The sequence below is a fragment of the Lissotriton vulgaris genome, chromosome 1_1, assembly GCF_964263255.1.
Source record: "Lissotriton vulgaris chromosome 1_1, aLisVul1.2, whole genome shotgun sequence".
Classification (NCBI taxonomy): Eukaryota; Metazoa; Chordata; class Amphibia; order Caudata; family Salamandridae; genus Lissotriton; species Lissotriton vulgaris.
In genome coordinates, this window is record NC_141685.1 from 1,258,952,050 (window position 1) to 1,258,979,227 (window position 27,178).

Below are 27,178 nucleotides of genomic sequence, written 5' to 3' on the forward strand. Positions count from 1 at the left end.
CTGTCACACAATCCATTGCTGCCCTGGAAGGGAGTCGAGGGAGCCTGGAACAAAGTCCCAGGCAGCTGTCAAGAAGAGTAAGGGCAAGGGGCACAGGAACCCAGCACCAGTAGTTTCTTTGGTCCAGGTTGATGGAGCACCTGAGAAGGATGCCACTGAACCAACTGGGGAGGAAATTGCCACCCTGGGGACCTGCCTGAGCTTGCTGGATAGGAAGTTGAGAATGGACCTACCAGGGAGGAATTCTGCAAGCCCCATAATCATTACCGTGCTCTACAGGGCTTGAGGTAGGCGGATGAGGTCCAGGCATCAGGGGATACCTCTGTAGATCACCTTATCTATTGGGAGAAGGATCTCCTATATAGCAAGACCTAAGGTTCCTGGACAAGCGGCAACCTGTGTGCTGGTGGTCCCCCAGTGTTACAGGGCCTCCTACTGATCGTAGCTCATGATATTGTTGTGTGGCAATTTAGATTCCGTATGCATTTTCCAGATTCATGCCCTTATATAGGTACAGTTCACATTGCCCTTATATAGGCATAGAAATCAAGCCCTTATTTAGGCATAGCCCATGCTACCCAAATACAGGCATGACTACTTCCATCCGTTCATCGACGTCACTACGATTTCTTGGAAAACCATACTCTTAAGCAGAAGGGACTTCCCCTAGCCTGGATATTGATTCCTCCAAGAAACTCATTATTATGTATGAACAACTATTCATTATGGGTTCATCCATGACGTTCATATACATAACTTTACGTCAAAGCTGGCATTCCTAAAGACCTTCAAGGTATAAATATGCCTTCACTTGCTATGACAAAGCACGGTGTGGTTCGGTGCAGTTTGACTAACTACTTGCACGACGCAGTTCGCTATAGCAAGTGTGGAAGGAAGCCAACTGTCCAGCTGACGCACTGATCAGAAGCTGTCCTCCTCTGCCGAGAATCCAGCTCCAGTGTTACTGACTCCCTTTGTGGGGTGTTGGGAAATAGAGTCAGTGAAAGAGATACCAACCTCTCTCATTCTAAGGTATGGAGCTGATTAGAACATAGAGAAACCTTTGGCAATTCTTGGCAAAAACAAAACCTATGCTAAAGACCACCCTTACTTCTTCCCTCGTACTAGACCTAGGTCAGGTACATTGAGGTATTTTAGAAGCACCAGTTGAGTATTTTAGCCTGTGTTATTTATGTATGTATTTTTATATGTCATAGCAGTAGACAATGCTATTACAGTATTATTTTATACTACTGTTTATGCTATACGCATTATACTTTCCAATCTGTCTAACATTTGTAGCAGTTGACCTCTCTTGCATGACAAAGAAGACTGTTCAATAAACCCCTTTTATTGAAACGCCTGTCTCTCTATTTCTGTGCAACTCTGTAGAAATGAAGCATGCATTTGTGACTGAGTAAAATAGTTACCTATTGTTTCCACGACTTTGAAGTTAAGTTTTTATTCTTGGGATACAAAGTTGTAATGTTTATGCGGTTATCAGAAACTAATTCCTTCTTGTGTATTCGAGAAAGTTTCTAGTGACCTCTGAGCTAGCTGGCACTCACAATTAAGTTTAGTATATTCGATAGAGACATACTGACCTCAGTCCTATGTCACATTTATAGGATATATTATTCCAATGCGCAGAGCCTATAGGGCATATAGGAACTACACTACATGGCGTCCAACGTTTGGTAAGGCACTAATTTAACGGTAGATACTAAAGTAACTCAGTTGTGCTTTTCTCAGAGACCCCTTTTTCCGTAAATACTCTAATAGACATCTGGAGTGGGTAAAGGGATAATATCCGCCATAGCTGAGAAGGACGAAAATCTTATGTATTAGCTTTTTGGTTTGTTCAACGTTGAAGGGTACAGTGTTCCAAAATATTGTGCACTTTATCTTTGTTTCCTTGAAACTTGCTCTGCAAACTTTCAGTCAACAAAATGACCAACGAAGATAATCCAGAGGCCAGCGGAGCTACAGGCTACAAATCCATTCTAGCTTTTAATCAAACAGGTTTTAACCAAACTGATGAGGATTCTATATACATTCCTATAAATTTAAGGGAAGCCATCACTCTAAAACGTATAAAAAATGGCCTAACATCTAGAGGTAGTAGGATAGGTTTTGTGATAGAGGCACATGAATATCACCAGACAGAGGTATTCTATTCGAGCAAATCCAGGAACACATGTGTTTCACTTCTACAAAGAAGATGAACCACCGGATGAGTATATTCCTTTCAAGGATATTGAAATTCCACTCACATACCAGGAGCATGAGCTCTGGTTTAAAGGCGCCCCAAAACATTTTAATCACATCACCTGGCTCAGTCCACTAGGTAGACCAGGAGCCACATGGCCGGTCTTAGCCAGCTATACACCACATCCTGGCATTGAAGAAATGTCAGATGCAGAATTATGAACTCAACTTAAAGATTTAATCAAAATCTATAGACAATTGGTTCAATATGTCATGAGGACTCTTACAGTCCAACCTGCAGTAACGATTCCACAACATACCCCTCACCAGGGGAATACACTAGAAAAAAACACCACAGACTTTACACTCAGTCATTGGTAAATTACATGCAAAACGGGAATAAATTCCATTCTGGATAGCTCCAAAAATTACTTAAATCGAAGCAGTATTTCCCAATACTAACTCTCATGAGAAACCCAGAATTCTAGCAATCTGTTTACCAATATGGATCACACCACATCTGGAGGACTGCACCACTTGGGGAACAGTCTTTGCTGCAATCTACACTAAAACACACGGTGTTCCATCCATGGTGGTAATACCCTGATGACCTGAAGCAGATTCAAAATGAATACTGGGCAGAGCCTGCTATAAATTTGGGTATGAAACTACTGAAAGATTTCAAACAGGTCTAAGCAATAATATTAGCTAATATTAAAGGTGAAGCAGCATCAGAGGCGATCTGCAATAAATTAAGGGAATTTGATGTTACTGAGCAACTACAAGAACTAGCCACAATAGTTGAAAAATCCTATGAAGAATTAGGCAAAGACAGTCTGTGTGGGAAACCAGTTAAACTCCAACTCTCTGAAAGTCCTGAAAAGGTCTTTACTAAAAACACTCCAACTCCTTCTAAAAAGAAGTGGGAAAAGACGAAACAAACTCCTAAAGAGAAGCTTTCTCATTCCAGAGGCAGGTCTCCTCAAAAGGAGCCCTCTGAAACGAGGTATGACCTCAGGAATAGGGATAATTGGAGAAAACCTGATAGAAAGCAAAACACTGATACACGTTACTCTCGTACATTTCAGACTTCGTCACAGAAATACGAAAGAAGAGGACGGTCAGAAAACAAGGAAGAACGCGTGAAGTCCAAAGACGATCAACACGTTCAGAAAAACAAGAAACCTCAATTCACCCAAAAAGAAGGTAGTAGGTCTAAAAATCAGACATGTTGAGGATCTTGAGGACACAACTCAAGAACAGAGAACGGTCTCAGACAACGTTGGACAGCGTAGCAGAAGTCACCCTAGCTCGCAAGAACTTGAAGGATCATCTGGAGACAGTGTACTTGAATGAATTCATTCAAGTTGAAACTGCAGATACCAGAGTTAGTTCTCCACATAAGCTATATGAAATAATGCTCTGGATGGAGGGAGACATACCAAGAAAGATAAAAGCACTCTTTTGGGAGCGACTCTCTAAGGTTTATGACATTTTTCTAGCTGAACAAGACTGGTCACCAGAATTTGCAGGGATTGCCCACATGGAAGAGACATAATTATGCCAGCCTTCTCCAACCACATTCCAATTCATTTAAAATATACGTACGCCAGGAAATGGGCACTTGCCCAGGCTCCTTCATTATACAAAAATCATGTAGGATGGGATGAGGATACTCCTCACCATAAAATCCAGTTAGAAAAATCAACCAACTGCACAAAGGCAGTATCCAGTTAAGCAAGAAGCTACAAAACAGCTCAGGGAGATCTTAGATCAACTTGAATATCAGGAGGTGATTGAAACATGCACCTCGTCAATGAACAATCCTTTGTTTCCTGTCTCCAAACCAGAAAATTCATATCATCTAGTATTAGATTATAGACATCTAAAATCATGTTGGAAAACATTTGCAGTGCCGAATGCGCACAGTACAGCACTAATGAATAACACTGTGCGTAAAAAATATAAAACAACATTAGATATTTCTAACGGTTTCTTCTGTCAAAACATTGCACCAGAAAGTAGGTATCTGAACGCTTTCTCAATTATGGGGACACTTCTGTCGTCTCCCTCAGGGATTCAATAATAGTCCAGGGTTATTTTCAGCAAGGGTAACAGAGTTACTACAAACTTATGATGACGAAGCATTGTCATATGTCGATGACATCTATCTGACAGACGATGACTTGGATAGGCACTTGAACCGGGTGAATACCATTATACTTGGATTCGCCTATGTGGGTTATAAATTCAATTAAAAAAATCTAGAATTGCCCATCTCAACGTCCTTTTTACTAGAATACGAATTATCAAGTGAAGGCAAAAGCCTGGCAGCAAACTTTCTAGAGAAATGTGCGCTGCTCCCACCTCCAAAAACACTGAAAAACCTACAGTTTATTCTAGGTTTCCTGAATTTCGTATGAACTTACATACCCAATTACGCAGAAAGGGTTAAACCCCTCTACAAATTAATCAAACCTGATTTCAAATCAATTAATTGGACACAAAAACACACAGAAAGTTTGTGTTCTTAGCAATCAGACATGTTAGCAACTAACCATTTGCAAACACGCGTAAATGTACGCAACTTAGTGATCCGAATCATTCCGGGACATTGCGGATTTACGTGCTTAATTTTTAACGAAGGTGAAAAAGTACCAATAGCTTGCAAATCACACTTGTACACACAATCAGAAATTAAATTTGCTTCAACAGAAAAAATTCTGACAGCTGTTCAGACTGCTGTAGGAAAAGAGAGAGCCCTCGCACAGGGTAAGCGCATTATGGTCATTACACTTGTAACTGCTTTAGAGGCAGTGACAAAAGTGAACATTCCAAATGCTAAAGCTTTACATCCGAGATGGATACAATGGGTTAATTCTCTTGCTGCAACAGACGTTGAATACGTTTTTGATCCATATTTGAAAACACAAGCATTTCTACATTACGAACAAGAATGTCCTGTGCCTACTGAAATTCTGCCTGTAGAGCAGTATGAATGTATATTTTATACTGACGGATCAGCTCAACCTGCTACGGGGGGTAAACAAGCCATTAGTGTGAAATGAGCAATCGTTAAACATCGTTGGCGCAATGGCAAATTCCGACCAATGGTCACAAAAACTCAATCTCTAGGAGATTGTACATCTCAGTGAGCTGAACTATAAGCATTCAAGATGGCACTCGAAAACAAGGATTGCAAATTCCCCACACTTATAGTATGCGATTCATATTATTGTGTTACAATGAATACTTGCAGAACTGGATTCAAAACGGTTACAAAGATGCAAAAGGTGGCACAATCAAGCATAAACTGCTTTGGGAACAAGTAGTTCAGTTGCGACAAGGACTACAAAACACTCATGTGATACATACGCTGCGTCATCAACGTGATGCTGTTCATGTTGAAGGGAATTCATTGGCTGATGAAGCCGCGAAGGCAGCTGTGCAAACTGCTTCCGTAGCTGCAATCACTCTGTCAAAAATGAAAATAGACAGCGAAATAATGCTGACTGTCAATGCTTTTTAGCAAAGACAGCGGAAAAACGTTACCTAAAGGGTTTCCACTCAAATACTCATATATAACTGATGCGAACAATGTTATTTAGGCATAGCCCATGCTACCCAAATACAGGCATGGCTATTTCCATCCGTTCATCTACATCACAACGATTTCTTGGAAAACCAGAAGCTTAAGCAGAAGGGACTTCCCCTAACCTGGATATTGATTCCGCCAAGAAACTCATTATTGTGCATGAACAACTATTCCTTAGCGGTTCATCCAAGACGTTCATATGCCCGACTTTACGTCAAAGCTGGCATTCCTTAAACACCTTCAAGGTATAAATATACCTTCACTTGCTATGGCAAAGCATGGTGTGGTTCGGTACAGTTCGACTACCTACTTGCACGATGCATCTCGCTACAGGAAGGGCAGAAGGTAGCCAACTCCCCAAGTGACGCACTGATCAGAAGCTGTCCTCCTCTGCCGAGAATCCAGCTCCAGTGTTTTTGACTCCCCTTGTGAGGTGTTGAGAAATCGAGTCCGTGAAAGAGTTACCAGCCTCATTCTAAGGTATGGCGCTGGTTAGAACCTAGAGAAACCTTTGGAAATTCCTGGCAAACACTAAACCTATGCTAAAGACCACCCTCGTACTAAACCTAGGTTAGGTACATTGGGGTAGGCGTATTTTAGAAGCACCGGTTGAGTATTTTAGCCTGTGTTATTTATGTATGTATTTTTAAATGTCATAGCACTAGACAATGCTATTACAGTATTATTTTATACTACTGTTTACGCTGTATGCATCATACTTTGCATTCTGTCTAATGATTTTAGCAGTTCACCTCTCTTGCATAAAAAATAAGACTGTTCTATAAACCCCTTTCATTGAAACGCCTGTCTATTTCTGTGCAACTCTGTAGAAACAAAGCATGCACGATTGACGGAGTAAAATAGTTATCTATTGTTTCCACTACTCTGAAGATACGTTTTTATTCTTGGGAACAAAGTTGTAATGTTTATGTGGTTGTCAGAGACTAATCCCTTCTTGTGTATTCGAGAAAGTTTTTAGTGACCTCTGAGCTAGCTGGCACTCACAATTAAGTTTAGCATATTCAATAGAGACATACTGACCTCAGTCCTATGTCACATCTATAGGATATATTATTCAACTGCGCAGAGCCTATTGGGAATATAGGGACTACACTACAATATGCCCCCTGGCACGACATCAGAGGCACAATCTTCTCCAGGCTTGTTGCCTTCTTCTATTGGCCCTGGATGAAGACAGTCTTAGATACATTCTGTAGGTCCTGCCCACTTGTCAGGCCAGTTGGAAGTCAATGAAGAAGTTCAAAGCTCCCTTATATGTTTCACACATTAACCAGACATATTTCTGACATGGATGAGGAGGACATTATAGAATTTGTACAAAATGTATCATAATTTTAGCATTGGAGAGTTCTAACTCTAATTTCTGTGAAAAAAGAAACCCGTCATTTTCCTCATTTACTGCAATCTCAATTCTACTTGAAAGGATTGACATTCTATAGCTCCTTTTTTTTTGTTTAAAACATTTTATTCACAGTTTTTATACTTTTTGAGCGCCTCCCCGAAGACCAAGGTCTTGATAAAAATCCATATTAGAATCCCAAAATATTACATACATATTTTAAGGTGTGTGAGGTACAAGAAGTATATAGAGACAAGATAGCAGTTACGGCGGAAAAGCAAAAAATAACAACAGTGGAAAAACACAGTTAGATACACAGATATATATAATTCAAGATATGGGATTAAGCTCCCTCCGCTATCTAATAAAAAAAAAATCCCGCAGTAGGGTTACTGCCCCTAGGAGTGCTCTTGTGTCCACTGCAGTAGTGGTCCCCAAATCATCATGCCTTTCTTTTTTTTATTCACCCCTTTATTTTTTATAAATGGCCACCTCCAGACTGCAAGTTGCGAGTAATCTTGCCCTCCACTGGTTAAAAGCCGGTGGTTGTGGATCCAGCCATGAGGAGGCTAAGGTAAGTCTGAGAACCGCCATGGCCACAAAGATCAGACCCTGCATGGGAATGGGCCGTTTGCTTTCCGCCACTCCTAGAAATATTTCTTCAGCTGATATAGAAATTCTTGAGTGAAATATCCCAGATATGAAATTGGATATTTCTCCTATCAGATTACATAATGCAGTGCAGGTGGCGAACATATGGATAATATCAGCTTCGAACATTGAGCAGCGGGGGCAGGAGGTTCCCTGTCCGGTTGACCATTTAGCAATTTTATAGGGAGTGTAATATAGGGAGAAGAATGTTTTGTAAAATTGGGCTTGCAGTTTAATAGACATTAAACAAGTTTGTGAAAGCTCCAACGCACATACGGGGGTTGCTAGCTGTAACAATAAATTAGTCTGCCATCTAGCATAATGTTTTTCCAAGTCATCAGACAATGTACTGTTAAAATTCTCATAGATTTCCCCAATTCTAGGAGTTGTTTCCCTGCATAAGTTTTCAATTACTACGATAATTTAAAAATGTTCTCGGCCCCCCGTTTTTCTTAACAAGAAATCTCTGATCTGTAGGTATTTTAAAAAAATCCCTGTGGCTGATATCGCATTCGGTTCGAAGTTCTGAAAAGCTTTTCAGCCAATTATCTGTGTAGAAGCAGCCCAGCTGATTGATCCCTGTCCGAATCCACCGGGCCATGCACCCCTCCTGAAAAATCTCTGGAAGATCATTTTTACAGCTGACTGGGGTATACCAAGAATATCTCCCCAGCCCTAGCAATTTACGAATATTGAACTAAACTTTGTATATGCTAGAGATAGTCTTAAGCTTTATTTTCTTGTAGTAATTGTCATTGACATGGCGCCATAAGCATCTCACAGATCTTTCCCCCAATATCAATTCCTGCGGTGAAGGAATGAGGTGGTTACTAGGTTCGTTGGCTACCATATTCACGCAGTACTTGGCCACTGACATTCTATAGCTCCTATTCAAGTGAAACTGTTGGCAAGGCAATCCACACTGTCATGAATAAAGAATGCCAGCACATTAGTGGCTCATTGGAACAGTGGATTCAGCTATAGTAAAACACTGAGGAATCAACTTACAGCCTGTTGCTCCTGGGGGAAGTACGTTTTATAGCATATCAGAAATTTCCCTCTCTTACTTGAGGAAGAGATTTGTGAATTGACAGAAAATATGTCTTCGTTTTATCTTCAGACACTTACCTTCCTTTCCATGAGCAATCATGTGAGACAATCATTTTCTATCAAACATTGTTCATTGCATGCCAGCAGAGGGTCAGTCATTTTGACGTGGTAAAACCCTATTAAAACCTTATCAATTTTTTAAATTTAGTATGTCACCACCGAGAAATTAATTATATTCTGACTAAAATCAGTCCTTACCCTTTCTGTATGTACTTTTTGGTCAGACTCAGTACCAAACGTTACGTGTAACGCATTTCAATAGGACAAAAATGGCAAGGCCTTATCACCAAAAGAATACCAACAGTTGTGCTTCTTATAACCCTTCACCTACATAATCCAATGATAAACACACCATCTAACAATTTTGTAAATTTCACATCAAGTATTATGGTCTGATTTAAAACAGCTATTTTGTATATGACTGCCATTGGGAGCCTTCATATTTATCAACCTATTTGGAAGCCAGTTATTCATTGTAATGAAATCACAGCAAAGGCTACCAAAGAGGTTAACCACTATAAGTCCGCTGCCTTGCCCAGGTCTCCAGAAAAGCAGGTGCAGCAGCAGAAATCCAATTAGAGTTCTCACCCACCTTCTTCTGCCTCTCCCAGGTTTCCACAGCTCTAAGGGAGATCAGAGAATGCAGGCTGAACTGTGCCGGAAAGGACAACCTTCTACACTCAGAGTGGGATCAGTTCATAAGCAGGAAGAGGAGAAATTAAGCCACGCTGACAGAGACGATGCCAGCACATTACCGGCTCTCCATTCTCGAAGTATGAGGAGGCGCAGCTTTGAGCTAGCAAGACTCAGAGGCCCCTATGGGGGTGATTAGCAGAAGGACAGGGAATTATTTTTCAGTTGGAGGTAGCTGGTTTGCTGAAGGTTGTGGGGAGGTCGCAGGTGAAGAGGTATTTTTTTAATTTGAATTTGGGAAGGGGGGATTTTTTTTCAGATGGTGGTGGAGGTGAATGCACGAGGCTAGGTTTTAGGTATGGCTCTCCATTACTCCTTTGCTCCCGCGTATATGTTCAAAGCAGGGACAGATGATTTGAGAAGACACGTAAAAGATAACATTATGTACTGGTAAAATGTGAATTAAGGGGATGTTTTTCACCTTGGAGTTCTAAGAGGCATCATAATGAAATTTGAGCGCCGCTGCTGTGTCAATGGGCTTTGCGGGGGGAGGCCGACCGGAGGGAGGCTCTCCCCCCCGGGGAAGTTTGGGGCTCCGGGAGGAAGGGGAGGGGGGAAGATTTAGATAGGGACACAGGAAGGGACATGGGATTTGGGCTAGCTAGTAGGATTGGGCTCCATTTGGGCTAGTGGGGTTAAAACAGGCTATTTTGGGTCACTGGGCACCATTTCAGGGACAGTGACCCAGCAGCCGGTGGGCGTAGTGTAGCGTTGTCGTTGTGGTAGTGGTAGGCCTTAGGTTTTCTGTGTCGACGGTGCTGTTAATAGGTTGTTGTGACAGCGGAGGGTGGGCAAAGACAGGGAAGAAAGGAGTGTGCCGGGCGGGAGAGCAGGGTGATTTGCGTGAGGCGGCGGAGCTGAGGAGAGCGTACCTGTGTCGGTATGGCGGCGGAGGACATGGCGGATCCCAGAGTGCAGGAAGCGTTGAGGCTCCTGGGGGGGGCTGGCAGGACGGACCTCCTGCGGGACGACGTGAGGGTAAGGCCACCACGGCGCGCTGCTGATGGCGCTGTGGCGGCGGTAATGGCTTGCGAGCCTCCGCGGTCGCGCGCAAAGAAAGGGGAGGGAGCGGGAGCGAGGGGTGGAGCGGCGCGAGGCGGTGGGCCGAAGGCGGCTGGGGCGCAAAAAAGAGGAGGAGGTGCGGCGAGGGGGCGCGGCAGCCGGAAGAAGGCGCCGCTGATGTTTGCGAAGGGGGCGGAAGGCCCGGGGGGGCTAGGGGGGAGCGGGAGCATGCGTGAGGAGGGCTTGGGAGGCGCGGGGAGGGCAGGCTCTGACAGGGGCCGAGGGAGCGTGCAAGCGCGGAAGAGGAATACCAGGCTGGGGGGGGAGGTGGGGGGCGACGGGGGGATGGCAGGGGGAGATCATGCAGGAGGGGTGCAAAGGGTGGGGGGGAATCAGAAGGGGTGCGAGGGGGTGGGGAGGGTGGGAGGCAGGTCCAAGAGGGCGAGAACATGGTAGTGGAGGGGGAGGCTGGGGGGCAGGGGGAGGCAGGGGGGGGATCACCATTGCTCATTGAGGAATCCGAGGAGGAGGTTGGGGACGGGGAGGGGGAGCGGTTGAGGTAGAATTGGGGTCTTCAGCAGATGAGGACGTGGTGTCTCCGAGTAGACCGGTTTCGCCGCAGGGTCGGGGGAGGGGCTTGGGGCAGAGAGGGTGGGGGAGGGGGAGGGGCGAGGGAAGTAGCGGGGCGGGGGGGATGCATCGGGGGTCATGGGGGGATGGAGGGGGGGGATGGGGGAGGGGGGGTATGGCGGAGGAGAGTACGGTTTCGGGGGGGCAATGGGAGGTCGCGGAGGGGGGCCGAGGGGAGGCGGGGAGTACTGGGGTTCGAGGGGGGGCGGATGGGGGGGATGGGGCGAGACATGGGGGTGGGGGAAGGGGGTTGGGAGGGGGGTTTCCGGCGCGGCGAGGAGGACATTTGGCGACAGGGGGGAGAGGGGGGTGGGGTGGGGACGGGGGTTTTGCCCCGGCATGCTGGACTTCCCCGTTTTTCTCTTGGCAGGAACAGCTGGTAAGGGGCTCGGGTGAGCAGCATGCGGCTCCAACCCGCCGAGAGGATGGGCCGGCTCTGCCTAGTACGGGCGGTCGCGCTCCAACGAGGGACCACGTGGGTGCGGGCAGCAGTTGGCAAGGTCAGGGGTCTCCAACGCCCCCCTCCCGATGGGTCGCTCCGGCCGCCGGGGGACGGGGATGGAGCAGCAATATGACAAGTCGTAATGATAACCAAAATGTGGACAGGAGTATGGAGAGTGTGGATTTAGGAATGTTGATGACAGCATGTAGAGACAAGGCAGGTCTGAGTAGGATGTCAGCAGGAGCGGTCATGGGAGAAGGAGAGCGGGGGACGGAGTCGGAGAAAGAAGGGGAACTGCGGGAGGACGGGGGGGAAACTGGTAATGTTGTTGGCAGTGTTTTGCAGATATGCCCCCGGCAAGTGGTGCCGCGAGTGACGGCCCCCCCAGCAGACCTGGTTAGGCGGCGGGATCCGGTGAGGACGCTAGCCTTGACGCCAGGTAAGACCAGTACGGGGTCGGGGTGTGGCTTGGGCAGGCCTCATGGAGGTCAGGAGGGTGGGAGTGCGGATGGTGGATGCCAGAGGTCCGTGGGGACTGATGCTGGCGGTGGTGATGAGGTGCGTTTGGTGAAGGGCAGATACGTGGCAGATGCGGGAGTGGGCGCAGAGGGAGTAGGGGGCGCGGCGGCGGGGAGTACAGCGCCGGGGGACGCGGCGAAGGCCGGTGGGTCGGGCACGGACTCGGTGGGGGGCGCGGCGGCAGGGAGTACGGTGCTGGGGGACGCGGCGAAGGCCGGTGGGTCAGGGGTGTCTAGCGCGGGGGCGAAGAAGAGTTGTGACGTGCCGGTGAAAAAGCTGCCGTACATGGGGGTGGCGAAGCCACTGGGGGCGCACTTGTCACTGGCAACTAAGGAAAAGATATGGAAGGGGGAGTACGTGGAGATCTTGAGGTTGCTCCACAGGGAGTTGCTGGCCAAAGAAGGGTCGAAGGAGGAGGAACAGGAATTAGCTAGGCGTCCGAAGGTGCCTGTCACTATTGAGAATTGGTCGGCTGCTTTTCTGATCTATGCCAGCGTGTACTGTGAGAAGTACCCGGATAGGGCGGTCGCGCTGTTCAAGTATATGGATGTAGTGCGGCGGGCTCAGGTGACTTACGGAGGTAATGCTTGGTCGCATTACGATGAGGAGTTTCAGGCGCGCATGGCGTCGGACCCGGAGGCTAATTGGGGGGAGTTGGACTCCGACCTCTACCAGCAGACGATGAGTGGGGCTAAGTTTGGCCGTACCATTTTCACGGCCAGTGGGTTGCCAATGGCGCCGCCCCCCTTTTCGGCCCGCCCCAACCGTGGAGGGGTGGGGGCGGGAGGTGCCGGAGGTACTCAGGGTGTCGGAACCTGTTGGGATTTCAACAGGGGTTCCTGTCTCCGGCAGGCATGCCGCTTTCGGCACGAGTGCTCCGCATGTGGGAGAGGACATCCGGAGGCGCGATGCTGGGGGCCTTGGGGCGGCCCGGCGCATTCACAATACCTGGCTCCCGGGCCCAGCAGGGGGAGGGGAGGGGGTAGAGGGAGGGCAGGTACCCTGGGAAAAGGCTCGTACACCGGTTAGGCTGGATCGTTTAGAACCGTTGTTGGAAGCGTATCCGCGGGCGGATGATGCGGCCGTGCTGTGTCGGGGTTTCAGGGAGGGTTTCCGGTTGGGGTACGAGGGTCCGCGGATCGCTCGGTGGGCGGAGAACCTGAAGTCCGTGAACGCGCACAAAGGTATCGTCCAGGAGAAGCTCTTCAAGGAGGTGAGGGAGGGGAGGATGGCGGGGCCTTTTGCAGAGGCACCGTTGCCAGACTTGATCATCTCCCCCATTGGAGTGGTCCCGAAAAAAGAGCAGGGCCAATTCCGACTGATTCAACATCTCTCCTGGCCGGAGGGCGCATCGGTGAACGACTTTATCTCGGCAGAGTTGGTGTCCGTGTCGTACTCGTCCGTGGACGTCGCGAGGCGTTTGGTGACGACGGCGGGCACGGGGGCGTTGATGGCGAAATGCGATGTGAAATCGGCTTTTCGGTTGCTGCCGGTTCACCCGGCGGATCATCAGTTGCTGGGAATTCAGCTTGATGGGCAAATTTTTGTGGACAGGGCGCTTCCTATGGGGTGTTCCGTGTCGTGCGCCTTGTTTGAACGATTTAGCTCCTTTTTGCAGTGGGCTTTTTCCTGGCGCACAGGCTCTGAGGCGATTACGCATTACCTGGACGACTTCTTCCTGGTGGGTCGGCCCGGTTCGACGGACTGCCAGCAGAGTCTGGACAGTTTTACGGACCTGATGGGTCACCTGGGGGTTCCGTTGGCGCCAGAGAAGACGCAAGGGCCCAGCACGGTGCTGTCGTTCCTCGGGATAGAGCTCGACTCGGCGGCCATGGAAGCACGCCTACCAGAGGAGAAGCGGGCGGTTATGGTGGAGTTGGTGAAGAGCATGTTGGCCAGGCCGAAAGTGTTGGTGCGCTAGGTGCAGGTGTTGCTGGGGCATTTGAATTTCGCTTGTCGCGTGGTGCGCGCGGGGCGGACTTTCTGTCGGCGGCTGGGTTTGGCATTGTCCGGTCTGACTAGGCCGCATCATCATGTGCGGATCTCGGCGGGCGCAAAGGAGGATCTGAACATGTGGTTGGCTTTTTTGGAGCGTTTCAATGGCCTGCCCATGGCACCCCCGGAGGATTGGGAGTGGGACGTGACGATGTCATCGGATGCGGCGGGAGTTGGTGGTTTTGGAATCTACTGGGCAGGCAGATGGTGCGCGGAACAATGGCCGCAGCAGTGGCAAGCAGGGGGTAGGAGCATTGCTTTCCTGGAGCTGTTTCCGCTGGTGGTGGCTGTGACAGTGTGGGCACAGGAGTTGGCGCACAGGCGGGTGTTGTTTAAGGTGGACAATATGTCAGTGGTGCAGGTAGTGAACCGGCAGTCCGCAAGGGAACCCCAGGTGCTGAAGCTGATGCGCGTTTTCGTCTTGAGGTGCTTGGAGCACGATATTTTGTTTCAGGCGAGGCATGTGCCGGAAGTGGACAATGACATTGCTGATGCTTTGTCTCGTTCTCAGTGGCGGAGGTTCCATGGGCTAGCCACGGAGGCAGCGGCGGCCAAGACGGAGGTGCCGAAGGAGATGTGGTTGGTGGGAGAGCGCGGGTCGTTCAATTGGTGAGGTCATCCCTGGCAGCGTCCACTTGGAAGAGTTACGAGCAGGCCTGGACGGAATTTCTGCGCTTTGGAGCGGTAAGGCAGCGGGGCAAGTGGTGTCGGGAGGAGCAGGTGGTGCGTTTCATGCTGGGGTTGATGGACAAAGGTTTGGCGAGAGTGACCATCGCGGGTAAGCTGGCAGGTGTGGCCTTCATGGGCAAGCTGTGGTGGGGGTATGCACCCTCGGCGGGAGAATTGGGGGGGAGACTTCTGGAAGGATGGGAGAGGGAGAGAGGGGCTCGTGCGCGGAAGAGGCGGCCGATTACGGAAGACATGTTGGCAGGTCTGGTGGGCCAGTTACCGCGGGTGTGCAGGGATCGGGCGGAGACGGTGCGGTTTTCCACGTTGATGTCGTGGCTGTACTTTGGAGCTTTTCGTGTGTCGGAGTTGGTGGGTTTGAGGGGCGGTGCAGGTTTGAGGTGGGGGGATGTGGAGATCGAAGGCCGGGAGGTAGCGGTGCGGCTTCGGCGGTCCAAGACTGATCAGCGGGGGAAGGGTACGTGGGTCTTGTTGGGTCCAGGGGGAACGGAGTCGGTGTGCCCGGCGGAGTGGGGGAGATGGCTGGCGGAGAAAGGGGACAGGATGTTGCGGAGGTCTTTGGCAGGAGCGAAGGGGGTCGTGTGACGGCGGCGTAGTTGTTGTGGGTCCTGCGGCACGCCCTGCGGTCTATGGGTGAGGACCCGGGGGAGTTTGGAACGCATTCGTTTCGCATCGGGGCAGCGACGGAGGCAGCGCGGAAAGGCTGGGGGAAGGAGGAGATCAAACGGCTGGGGCGCTGGAAATCAGACGTCGTATGTTAGGTTGCGAGGGGTAGCGTTGGATTGAGAAAGGATGTTGGGCTCGCTGCTTACATGTGTCTCTTTACAGGTGCGGTGGCAGGTCCTACGGCGGCAGCAGTGTCCATATATGTGGTGGGCCATTCGTTTGTCAAAAGAGCGGAGAGGGCTGAGTGGGAGAAATGCAGGAATCTCAATCTGGAACTGGATGAGAATTTGTTTAGGTGTCATTGGAGGGGCAAAGGGGGCATGCGTTGGCAAGAGTTGGTGCCGGTTTTGAACAATGTTGTGCGGGGGGGGGATCTGCCCAGATGTTGTGGTCATTCACCTGGGGGAGAACGACTTGGTGCAGTGCAAGGGACTGGCGCTGGTAAAACAAATGAGGAGGGACTTGCTGGAGATCAAGAGGCAGTGGGCAGGGTGCTATGTCATATGGTCCGAGTTCATACCCAGGAGGTGTTGGAGGGGGGCGGAGAGACCAGGGGCTATAGATAGGACTAGGAGGAAGATAAACAGAGAGATGCGGGCCTTTTGTGACAAGGAAGGAGTGGGGAGGATGGAACACCCGGAACTGAGATATGGGCCAGTCTACTTTTTTCTTGAGGATGGTGTTCATTTGTCGAGATATGGGATGGAGCTATATATCGTGCAATTGAAGGAGGCATTAGACCGGGCAATAGGGGTGCGCAGGTATCCTAAGGTGCAGGGGCCCTAAGGGGGGGTCGAAAGCCTTATGGGGGCTTTCGAGTGGCGCTTTTCCTAGTCAAACGGGGGGGGGTAGGATAGGAGGAAGGAGTTTTACTGGCTGAGGAGAGGAAGTGTACAGAGGGCTGATGTGGAAACAGTCAGAAAAGTGTTGGTTTATTGATAATGATGTTATGTTGTTGGCGGGGAACTGTTTAGGGGAGGGGGTGGGGGTTTCTGGTCAGGTACATGTATAATTAGTTAGGCCTAGTTTTGTACGGCAAAGGCCAAGGTTGGGGTATGTTTTCAGGATGCACCTGTTTCCCAATAAAGCGGCCTTTATCACACCTACATCTGTGTCCGGTCGGTTCTTCCCCTCCCCGTCTCCCGATGGGCCCCAATGGGCTTTGCGGGGGGAGGCCGACCGGAGGGAGGCTCTCCCCCCCGGGGAAGTTTGGGGCTCCGGGAGGAAGGGGAGGGGGGAAGATTTAGATAGGGACACAGGAAGGGACATGGGATTTGGGCTAGCTAGTAGGATTGGGCTCCATTTGGGCTAGTGGGGTTAAAACCGGCCATTTTGGGTCACTGGGCACCATTTCAGGGACAGTGACCCAGCAGCCGGTGGGCGTAGTGTAGCGTTGTCCCACCCTCCCACCCTTAGATCAGGTTTCTGGGGAGGTGGGGGGTTGGTTGTCTCGGGAAATGAGGCTTGGCGGGATGCCCAGGGTTTGTTGTGAAGCAGGTGCTTTCTGTGTTAGGGCTTCGGGTAGTGTTGTCGCTGGGGGCAGGTGCTGCAATGATTATGTCTGATGGCGCTTTTCCTAGTCAAACGGGGGGGGTAGGATAGGAGGAAGGAGTTTTACTGGCTGAGGAGAGGGAGTGTACAGAGGGCTGATGTGGAAACAGTGAGAAAAGTGTTGGTTTATTGATAATGATGTTATGTTGTTGGCGGGGAACTGTTTAGGGGAGGGGGTGGGGGTTTCTGGTCAGGTACATGTATAATTAGTTAGGCCTAGTTTTGTACAGCAAAGGCCAAGGTTGGGGTATGTTTTCAGGATGCACCTGTTTCCCAATAAAGCGGCCTTTATCACACCTACATCTGTGTCCGGTCGGTTCTTCCCCTCCCCGTCTCCCGATGGGCCCCAATTTGAAATCACTTAGAACCCCTCTGGGAAAACTAACCCCATACTTCCCAGTATTCATCTATAATTCTATGTGTTATCCGTGGGCAGGAGGCGGGCATTTCTGGGTAGTACGGCCCTCGGCTTCGACTCTGAATCCAAACCGACGATCAGAGAATGCCCTACGCTTTCGATAATATTGCTTAAATAATAATTTGAGTACAATCTGATGTACGCGTAATTTTCTTTTTCTGGAGCTCTATGTGTTTTCGATATAATTTGAACCATTTTTTTCAACATGTGCTGAAAAGTTTCAATAGATAAATAATCATGCCACATAATTTCATTGGACATGGAAATACTTTGTAATTTCTGTGAGAATTGCTGACATTTATTTAAGGGATTTCAAACACGTTATGCTCTTCTTGATTTATTTTAGGCATCTAGTCATAAAACAGTGCTAGAATAGTGGTACTAAAACATGCACATATAATTCCATTTGATAGATAAATAAATAGATTCAATTAAAATCAATTAAAATATAAAGTGTATCTGATCTACCTGGCAGCATTTCATATACAGTACAATATCCCAATGGCAAAAACATTTTTTAAAAACTTTACTCTTTGATATGCAAGCTCATTCTGTCCTAACGTACAATTTAGTCTGAAATGCTAAAGGGACATCTGTCAGAAACTGGCAGCTGCTCCCACCACTTTGCTTCTTCTTCCTCCTCACTTAAGAGAGACTGTATGTTTCCAGTAACAGCCTCTCAGCCGGCTCTGCTGTCAATAATGTGGTCCCGGGAAGGCCAGTCACTGCAGATTTACCAACTCAATTAACTCAGAAGGTCCACCCTAATTAGGGAAGGGCTTCTCACACTATTTTCTTTACTACCAAACTTCACCATGCAAGGTATGGTAGTCCAGGGCAGGAAGTAAAGAGCAATATCTCCATAGTGTTCAGCAAAAACAAACTTCAGCACATCAGGGTCATTGTGTTTTATTAAAGACAAAATTGTGCATGAAAAAATGGTTACTGGCCATCCATGCTACTATGTCATGGTGGGTTGGTCAGCATACAATTCCACCAAAAGTTCTTCTGCTTTGTTGTTTCAAGCAGTGGGGGCAAAATTAACGCAGCCACACTAACTACTGACCTTGCATTTGTGGGTGGTAGGCCAACTCGGCAGGTATTCTGCACATCCAACAACCCCTTTATGAGATCGAAAGTTTTTCAAGATTCTTTGTAAAGAAAACACACAGTAATACAAACCCATAATTTCAATTCATCAAATAAGACAACAAAATCATGTTTCCTTTTTTAAAACAAACCTCCCACAAAAATCAACCTAGAGATTGGAAAGGTAATCTTATATAAATGCGTGTAGTGTATTTTGAGTCTTTTTTCCTGTTTATGTGTTAGCTTTTTGTGAAATATTTTTCCTGCTGGGAGCTGATTCAAGCAGAAAATTATTTACAGAATGTGGTCTTGTTGGTGATCAATGCTCCTGCATTACTTTAGAAACTGTAACGAATGTCATTGGAAAGCAAGAACATAATTTTGAGTGCAAGTTTCTCTAAAGCACAATTTTCATGAAAATTATAGATATTTCTCCTGAAATAGAATTCTTGGCCTAATAAAATCTACATCCAATATTGGCAAAATTATAATTTTTTTATGGCATTGTTTATTTATGGCCTGGCTCGCTTGTATTCAATGTATCGAGCCAGCCACAGCTGAACAGGAAAGTATTCAATACAACAATTGTACCCCAGCACTCCTAATATGTATCCTCTCAATCTTAATTCTATTTCAAGCACAAATTCTACATGCATTTATGGTAGTTTATACCACAGAAGACACCAGTTTGTTAAGTTGTACTGGGATTTTCTTAAATCTAATAGTTTGTACGTTGTTTCGTTACTACATAGTATTTTGCTTTATATAATGTTTCTAATGTGGCATCGTGTATACATGCATTAGTTGTTAACATTAGACATTCAGATGTCATACAATTTGATAGCGATAGACCAGTTCTTGAAACAACACAGGCTGGTGATGAAGAAACATAGCAGCCTGCCCTTGTTTTGTTACAACTGTAACTTTTTCAAGGCTTAGAAAAATGAAGATGTTCATCCTCAAAGCAATTATGAGTGTTAGAGACTCAAAAAAATATACAGTTGTCGTCGTGTTGGGGGGCAAAATCAGAGAGTCCACAAGTGGTGCCCCCATACCCTCACACATCCATTCGCAGTGTACCATGCACCAAGTGGTAGCTGGCACAAGGGGAATGGTTGTGTAAAATATGCCTTTTTCAACTGCATCTTGTGCTGCTGCGGTTTTTCAGGCCGGGGCACAAGCTGCAACTGGAAAAGGCATATTTCCGCCCGCTTTGATGGCTGTCACATTGGAATACCGGGAGTGGAACCGCCGACTACTAGTTGGCCCATTTCACTTCCACTGAGAGGTCGGTGGGTCACTTGTCTGACCGACGTCGGAATGAGCCCCTAAGTGTGGTCAACACAATCTTGCTGCCTTTTTATTTTGCAATGGCTTTCGTTAGCCAATAACATTGCATTTTGGCATCTCCATGTACCACGGTATACCACAGCCCCAAATATCACTACGTTTTTGTCCCTTATTACTTAAAAACAATGGAACAAATTCAGATTGAATAACAAAAAAGAAACCTTCACTACATCATAATCAATAATCCTGTCAAATTTCATGTAAATCCATTTAGCAATTTTGCACCACGTCTGTTTAAAAAGTCTATGGAAAATGAATTGGTGGAAAATCGTGTTTTTGGACCATCCCATTTTTCTTTGCACCCACTTAGCTAATCAGCACAAAACCTTGCATCACCAGTCATTGTAGAAAAAACAAATAGGCCAGCCAAATTTTGTGGAGATTCCTCAAATGTTAATAATAAAAGTTTTTGGCATGCAAAAATCTGAGGAATTCCTATCTCTAGGAATCCTAACTATAACTACAGAGTGGTTACCACCACTCTGCAATACAAACCTTTCAACAGGTCATGGCACAAGGAAAGGCACATAACCCTGTTCAAAAACAATTTTCAATAGCTAAAAGAAATTCTTTTTAGATTCACTTTTCCTACTGGCATTCTATGCAGCTATGAATGCTGGAAGAGCCTTCTCCAATTTTTGAAAGGTGCTTTTACCCCAGAAGAACTGCTTAATGCACACAGTTGTTGTCATAAGCCTCACTCCAGCTACAAGGGAGCAGGGCATATGAAGAACATATTTGCTATTTTACAAAGAAGCATATAATACTTGTGGTTGTATGCCAGTGTCATACAATAGTGCAGAACAAAATTAGAATAGAGAAAAGACAAATAATTCGTGTGTGACTGGATCATGTCCCTCACGTACGTTTACTTTTTCATTCAGCATTTTTTCTGTTCTAGTTTGCTGTTTGTTCCAATAAAATAAATTGCATTCATTTGGCATATAGTGAACTTCAATCTAATAACGAATGGGGGGGCGGTGACCACAAGGATGGTTTGCTCGCACAGAAATGACAGACACTATTAGACAGGAGTACACACATCGCCAAGACTTCCTATTGTTCCCTCACCAGTCTATGGGCCGAATAACTGTTGAAGGATATGCATTTTTACCGGTACCCCCGGGAGAAGTGCCTATTAGCTACGGGTCTGCAAAGTTGATAAGACTATCATTTTTAGTAATATATTCTTTAAAATTTCTCTGAACTTGTTTGATTTCAAAGTTTTTTTTTTAACTAAAACGGCATTGGGAACTGGGAAAGTGCATCGACCCATCACAGTAGAGGGATCATCTTCTGACCCATGGCTGTGAGCATCACCGTCTAGGTTTTTGCTCTGCATCTACTAACTACATTTCCCCATCACCAGAAGCCCTGACCTCTGGGTGTGAAACTTCTGACAGTGGGGATTAACCAGTGCATGCAGCCGAGCAGTAGATGTTTATATACTATAGTTTCCGGTAGCCTTGTATCTGTTGCCTATGCCCACCATCCGGTAATCCATTGATACATGCATATTGCTATGTATCAAGTGTTTCCTTGTAACCAGGCAGTCATACCCCAGGCAAGATATCTTGCTTCTGTAAACCATGTGTGGTGTAGCTATGCCACACTACCAAATTGACCTGTGCCTGTTTATATGTGCTAAAACTTCACCTTGTGGAAAGTCACAATCAAATCCATTGAGTTGTTCAAACAGCATGTGAGAAACTGAGACAAATGACAAAAGCATATGCTGGATATAATGCCTGGACCATTTGTCCTGTAAACTTGTACGAGGACAAGGACCTACGGGGTTAGAAGAACAGTGGAGAATACATAATCCTTCTATGGCAGGTCATTCTGGCCCAGGTTATTTAAACCTATACCACCTTACTGGTATAACTTTATATTCATCTATATACTAACCAACCAACTAATTGACCAATATAATTAGGATATTATCTTTCCCTATGGCACATCGATTATACAAAAACATAATGAAAATGAACCAAACAATCCTTTTTACGACCATGGGCTTATTCTTTTCATCATTTTAAATTATTATTTTTTTAAATGTGACACACCCTTCCTTGCTGTGCCTCAAGCGTTTACATCACTGAGTAAGTTATAATTCCTTTTTTCCTCAAATTGAATGATTTTCTGTCAACATGGAATATATATGTGTGCATAAAATGTTGATCTTCGGCCTTAAGAAAGCCCTGGGTTCCCTTCACCAGATGGGTGAAACACGAGCTGAGCTAGAATGCTGCTTCAAGCATATGCGCAGACTTTATCCTATGAAATGATAGGAAAAGTAAAACAGAAGAAAGGACATTTTAGTTGAATAATCTTTAGAATGTTATTTCTATGAAAAAATAAATTAAATGTACTGCAATACTTTGGAGTTTATGATAACATTCAGTCCAATACACTACTCTGTGTGTATATTTAGAACACCTTACAGAGTAAGCTATATAAACATATTTCCAAATATTTTTGAGTCCAGCAAATCCTAGAACTTCCTGTTGTATCTTTTACTTTTGGTAACTAGTATCAACTAGAGGATAGTGCTGTTACCTTTTTGGGACAATATTGGGTGTCTAATTTTGTATTGGCGTTCAAGTACTTGTCAGTAAATGCTTTAGTGCTGGACAACAATATGCTTTAGTATATCATTTGGGAGGTTTTACTGTGGAGGTTAAATAGGAATGATTGACCTCCAATTGATAGTGTAATAGTGCCTCTTGCCGGAGGGCACCAGTGATGACAGAAACAGCAATTACTAACCTGAAACAGGACTGTATTGTGTGACTTCTGCAAGGCTTCGGGACAAATGCCTGATGAGATTACAAAGGATGCGCGAATTTACTACAGATGCCCATTGAGCCCAAGATAGCACATCAGTCTGCCCACAAGTTACGAATTTCAATAGCTGTGAAAGCAGACATTGCAGTTATGTGTCTCTGTACTACAAATACTCCTAAACAGAAACATCCAACTAATCCATTAATTTTCAAAACTCTCTCCTCAACAGGAAATCCGTCTGTGAGGTGGTAACTGCCTCAATAGTTCCACAAAATGTGGGGAAGCAGATAACTGCTCTACATTCTCTGCCGACAACGGTTTGATTATAGGACATGGCAAAATAAAGCAGTTGTTTCAGAAACATTAGGAGTACACGTCACACATTCTGGTCAGTGTTCCAGTCATTGATAGGTACAACCTCACTCCTACAGGAGTCCGTTTACAGTATCTCAACTGAGTATGGGGGTCTATGCTATTGGAAATAAAATGTGTTAACCCTGAGATATTTTGTGGTTTTCAATTCGAGTGAGTCCCCATTTTTAAGTCGAGCCTTGATCAACCTGTTGTATCCTCTTCTATGGGGTCTTGCAAATCCACCAATTGCCATTGGATTTTTTCTTGTGCCAATCCGAAATGATGGCCTTCTGTTGGTACATTCCTCTCAACTGTCAATCCTTTGGGTGCCTGTTTCAGATGAGGCGATTTCACGAGGGGATTGCTTTTGTTGCCCATCAGCAGCTTTCCCCCGCACAGCGCACAATGGTCCCTCCTCCCCTCTGGGCACTGAAGCTCTGCAGGGCAACACCGACCAAGCAAGACCATTGTCTTGTTTTAAATGTTTACTTTACGCATTACGTTCGTCAGCGCCTGTCTATTTGGGCTAATAAGGTTGTTTCTCACCAGGTGTCCAATACAACTGTTACAACTGATCTAGTTTATAAACATATACTCTCGTGCACGCATTGGATCTATATACAGTGCCAATAAAACATATACATTATACACTTCAGTGTTCTTAATTTTCGAAATTGAAACCAATAAAAGTGTGCTTGTCTGTGATATCAATAGCTGCAAGTAGTCGGGTGAATTCATATTTCTTAAGCAACTTGCTCTCGCTGTGCTTTTGTGCAACATGAAAGGCTGTTTTCTTTGTATTTATGTATGTACGGTTGTACTCCTTAAAAGATCTTCTGTCTTTGTTGTACGTGTTTCTTAAATATGAGGTTTGTTTCCTTGCTATGACTGTTAGCTTTATTTAGATGCACTATTTTAAGAGGTGTTTTTTTTTTAGTCTCCCGCATAACAAACACAGCATTATACTGAATTATCCTCAGCCATCTGCAAGGACAGAGACGTTGGTGCGAATAGTGTTAGTCCTTATTCGGCTGCGTCATTATTTTGTGATTTTTTGGGGGGGGCTATTAAGGTTGTATTTTGTAAGGTCTCTGCTCCCGACTGTTACAACTTATCTTGCTTTTATAAATAGACTTCTGTGCGTGTATTGGCTTTATTTACAGAGCCAGTAAAACACACATATTATATACTTCAGTGTTTTAAATTTGCTAAGTTGAAATAAATAGAAGCAAACTTGGTCATGATATAAACGGCCACAAACAGTTGGGTGAATACAGGTATTACATGCCAACAACATCCACAGATCCACTGGTCAGAACAACAATAGTGATATTTAGAGCTATGCTATTTCTCTCTTTACTGGAGCATAGCTCTCTCCATTCTCAACCCAGCTACAAACTACTGAACCCTCACCCCTCACTCCAGACTCCTTGTCACTAAATTGATGTTGTTTAGGGGGAAAAGAGTTGCTACAGATAGCTTCAAAGGTTAAATGTGTACTTTTAATCCTTTAAGGCTCTTTTTAGCATGCACGCTCCTTGTAATGCACTTACACCTATTTTTTTTTCAAAAGTGAGAAGGGCGGGACAGGGAGTCTGGAATGGTGGGAGAAAACTGAATAGTTTCCAGTTGCGTTTAGAAAGGGGAAGGGTACCGATTTTTTACTGTCACATTATTGAGGGCCCTGTGATCTATGCAACATCTAAGGCCACCTTCTCGTTTTGGGATTTAAAAAAAGAAAAGAGGCGAGGAGGCAGGAGATCAAGATGGTCAAATAAAGCCAATTTGTAGCATTTCATCTAGTTATTCTCTCAAGCATATATTCTCTTTTTCGGTTAATGTGTAGATTCTGCTACATGGTATTCGGGCTCCAGCCACCAAGTCTATCCTGCAATCATAGGGTCTATGTGGTGGTACAGTAGTGGCCTCTACCTTGTCAAGAACAGTTTTTAAATCTTGATAGCAAGAGGGTAGCTCAGGAGTTAAGGTATCTGTATTCACCGCCTCGTTCCCTGAACATCTCTGATTAATTCCACAGTAAGTAGTACAATACTCAGACTCAAAAGATAGAGGCAGTGCCCTCAAATCAACAAGCGGGTTGTGCTGATATAACCATGGAAGGCCTAGAATAGTTGGGAACTGGGGTGATTGAATGAGGTCAAAGGAAATGGGTTCTCAATGGGTTCCTTGAATCACCAAAGTGATCTCCGCAGTGGCGGGTTACTGGACCTGACTTGATGTTACTGCCATCTATAGTTTTAAGATCTTCCCAAGAAGCCTTAGTGACAAAAGGAATATTCCTACTTTTTGCCCAAGACAGATCCATGAAATTATCAGTGGCCTCTGAGTCTAACATAATTTGTACTTCAAAAGCATGTTGTCCCCACTCTATCTGAGCTGAAAGAAAGAAATGATGAGAAGAAGGCAAAGAGTCTTTTTGGATAGTGTGTTGTGAGACAATTAACCCTGACCCACCAAAATCTTTGTCTCTACAGACTTCGGGCTTATGAGTTTTACAGCCCTACTCTTTTATTTGACTTGACAGAGCAAACTTTAAAGAAATGGCCTTGTTTTCCGCAGTAAAGACATAATTTTTTTATCACGCCTTCTTTGTCTTTCTTCTTTACTAAGGATGATGGAGCAAGTATTCGCATATTACGCGACTTGCTTATATTCATGAACCTCAAAAAACGCTAACGTCATAACCAACACGTTTGTCTTATTAATATTTCGCTTTTACACTACACGGGGGTGTTCCAGTGATGATTGCCTATGTGTTTTCTAATCCTAACTACGCTTGCATATTAAATGGTCGCTGCTTTGCGGGATTCTAGTCTGCGCATGCGTCGGTCATACCCATGTGATGTGACGCACTCGCAGCTCTGGAGGGAACTTGTCGCTCATGCGCAGTATTGCTAAAGATGGCTGCTTTGTTTCTCACATGCTCTTCGCTTGCACTGCTGCTTTGGCACAGCTGTTCGTTCTGCTTAACTCCTATTGCTATAGTTATTATAAAGTAAGGGGTGTAGTATAGCCAATCATGGTATACAGTGTATTCATTTTTTCTGTGTTTCTAAATTGTTTTCGCTTACTTTTCATGTAACATTCCCCGGGGGCCTGGGAGAGAGGTGCTACTCCATCTTGGAAGCCTGTGCGGTACCAATCACGTGATGGGGGAAAAGAGAGTCATACAGCAGTGGAACTCAGCCAGCTGGCTGCCGAAGCTAAGATGCTCCTGGGAACCTGAACCATGCCCCAGCGAGGAATGGCTGATTCGTACCTGCAATTGATACAATTGTAATGTTTTACTGTGTACTCTATTGTTTTCTTAAACTCACATGCCATGGGAACTCGAATGTAAGGGGTGGGTTCAAATATTGAATATTAATCCTGAGAAAGTCTTAAAATCAGGAGGTACAATGACCTAACCACCTCCCGTGCCCAATCAGAATTTAGGGAACCTTTCACTTGCAACATTGGTGGGTGGTACACTGACCTGAAAACAGTATAACTAGCCTAGGTTTAGCTAGAGAAATTGTCCGACTTGTCCAAATAGCTGACCTGTCACTGATCCAACGAACTCTATAGGTGATTGATACAGAGAGCTGCGGAGCACTCTGTCCGAAATTTCCACAAACTCAATCAGAGTTTGGAAACCTTAAGTGCTGGCGAAGCACTTTGCTGGGAGATTCGAGAACCCAATCGGGGTTATTGGCAGATTCCTTGCAGAGAGGGAGTAGCGCAGGCGTTGCATCCGAAGCTGCAGGGGTTGGTCGTACCCTTTGGTGAGCCCGGTCCTAATCCAAATCCTGGGGTTATCCTGTCCTGACTGTCCATGAGCTGTACCTGCTCGACTACTGGCAACCAAAGTCCTTGAGGGTCCTTTCCCGCCTTTCCCAACTGATCCGTGGCCAGGGTTAGTCTCCATTCTGTCCTAGGTAAATATAACCTGTATGTGGGTGTTTGTCTTTCTAAACCTTTCCTCACCCTATTAAATAAAGCATAATTGCCAGTGTCATTTCCCCGTCTTTCTATATAATTAGACTTTTTCATGCAAAGTGTTTACTAGCA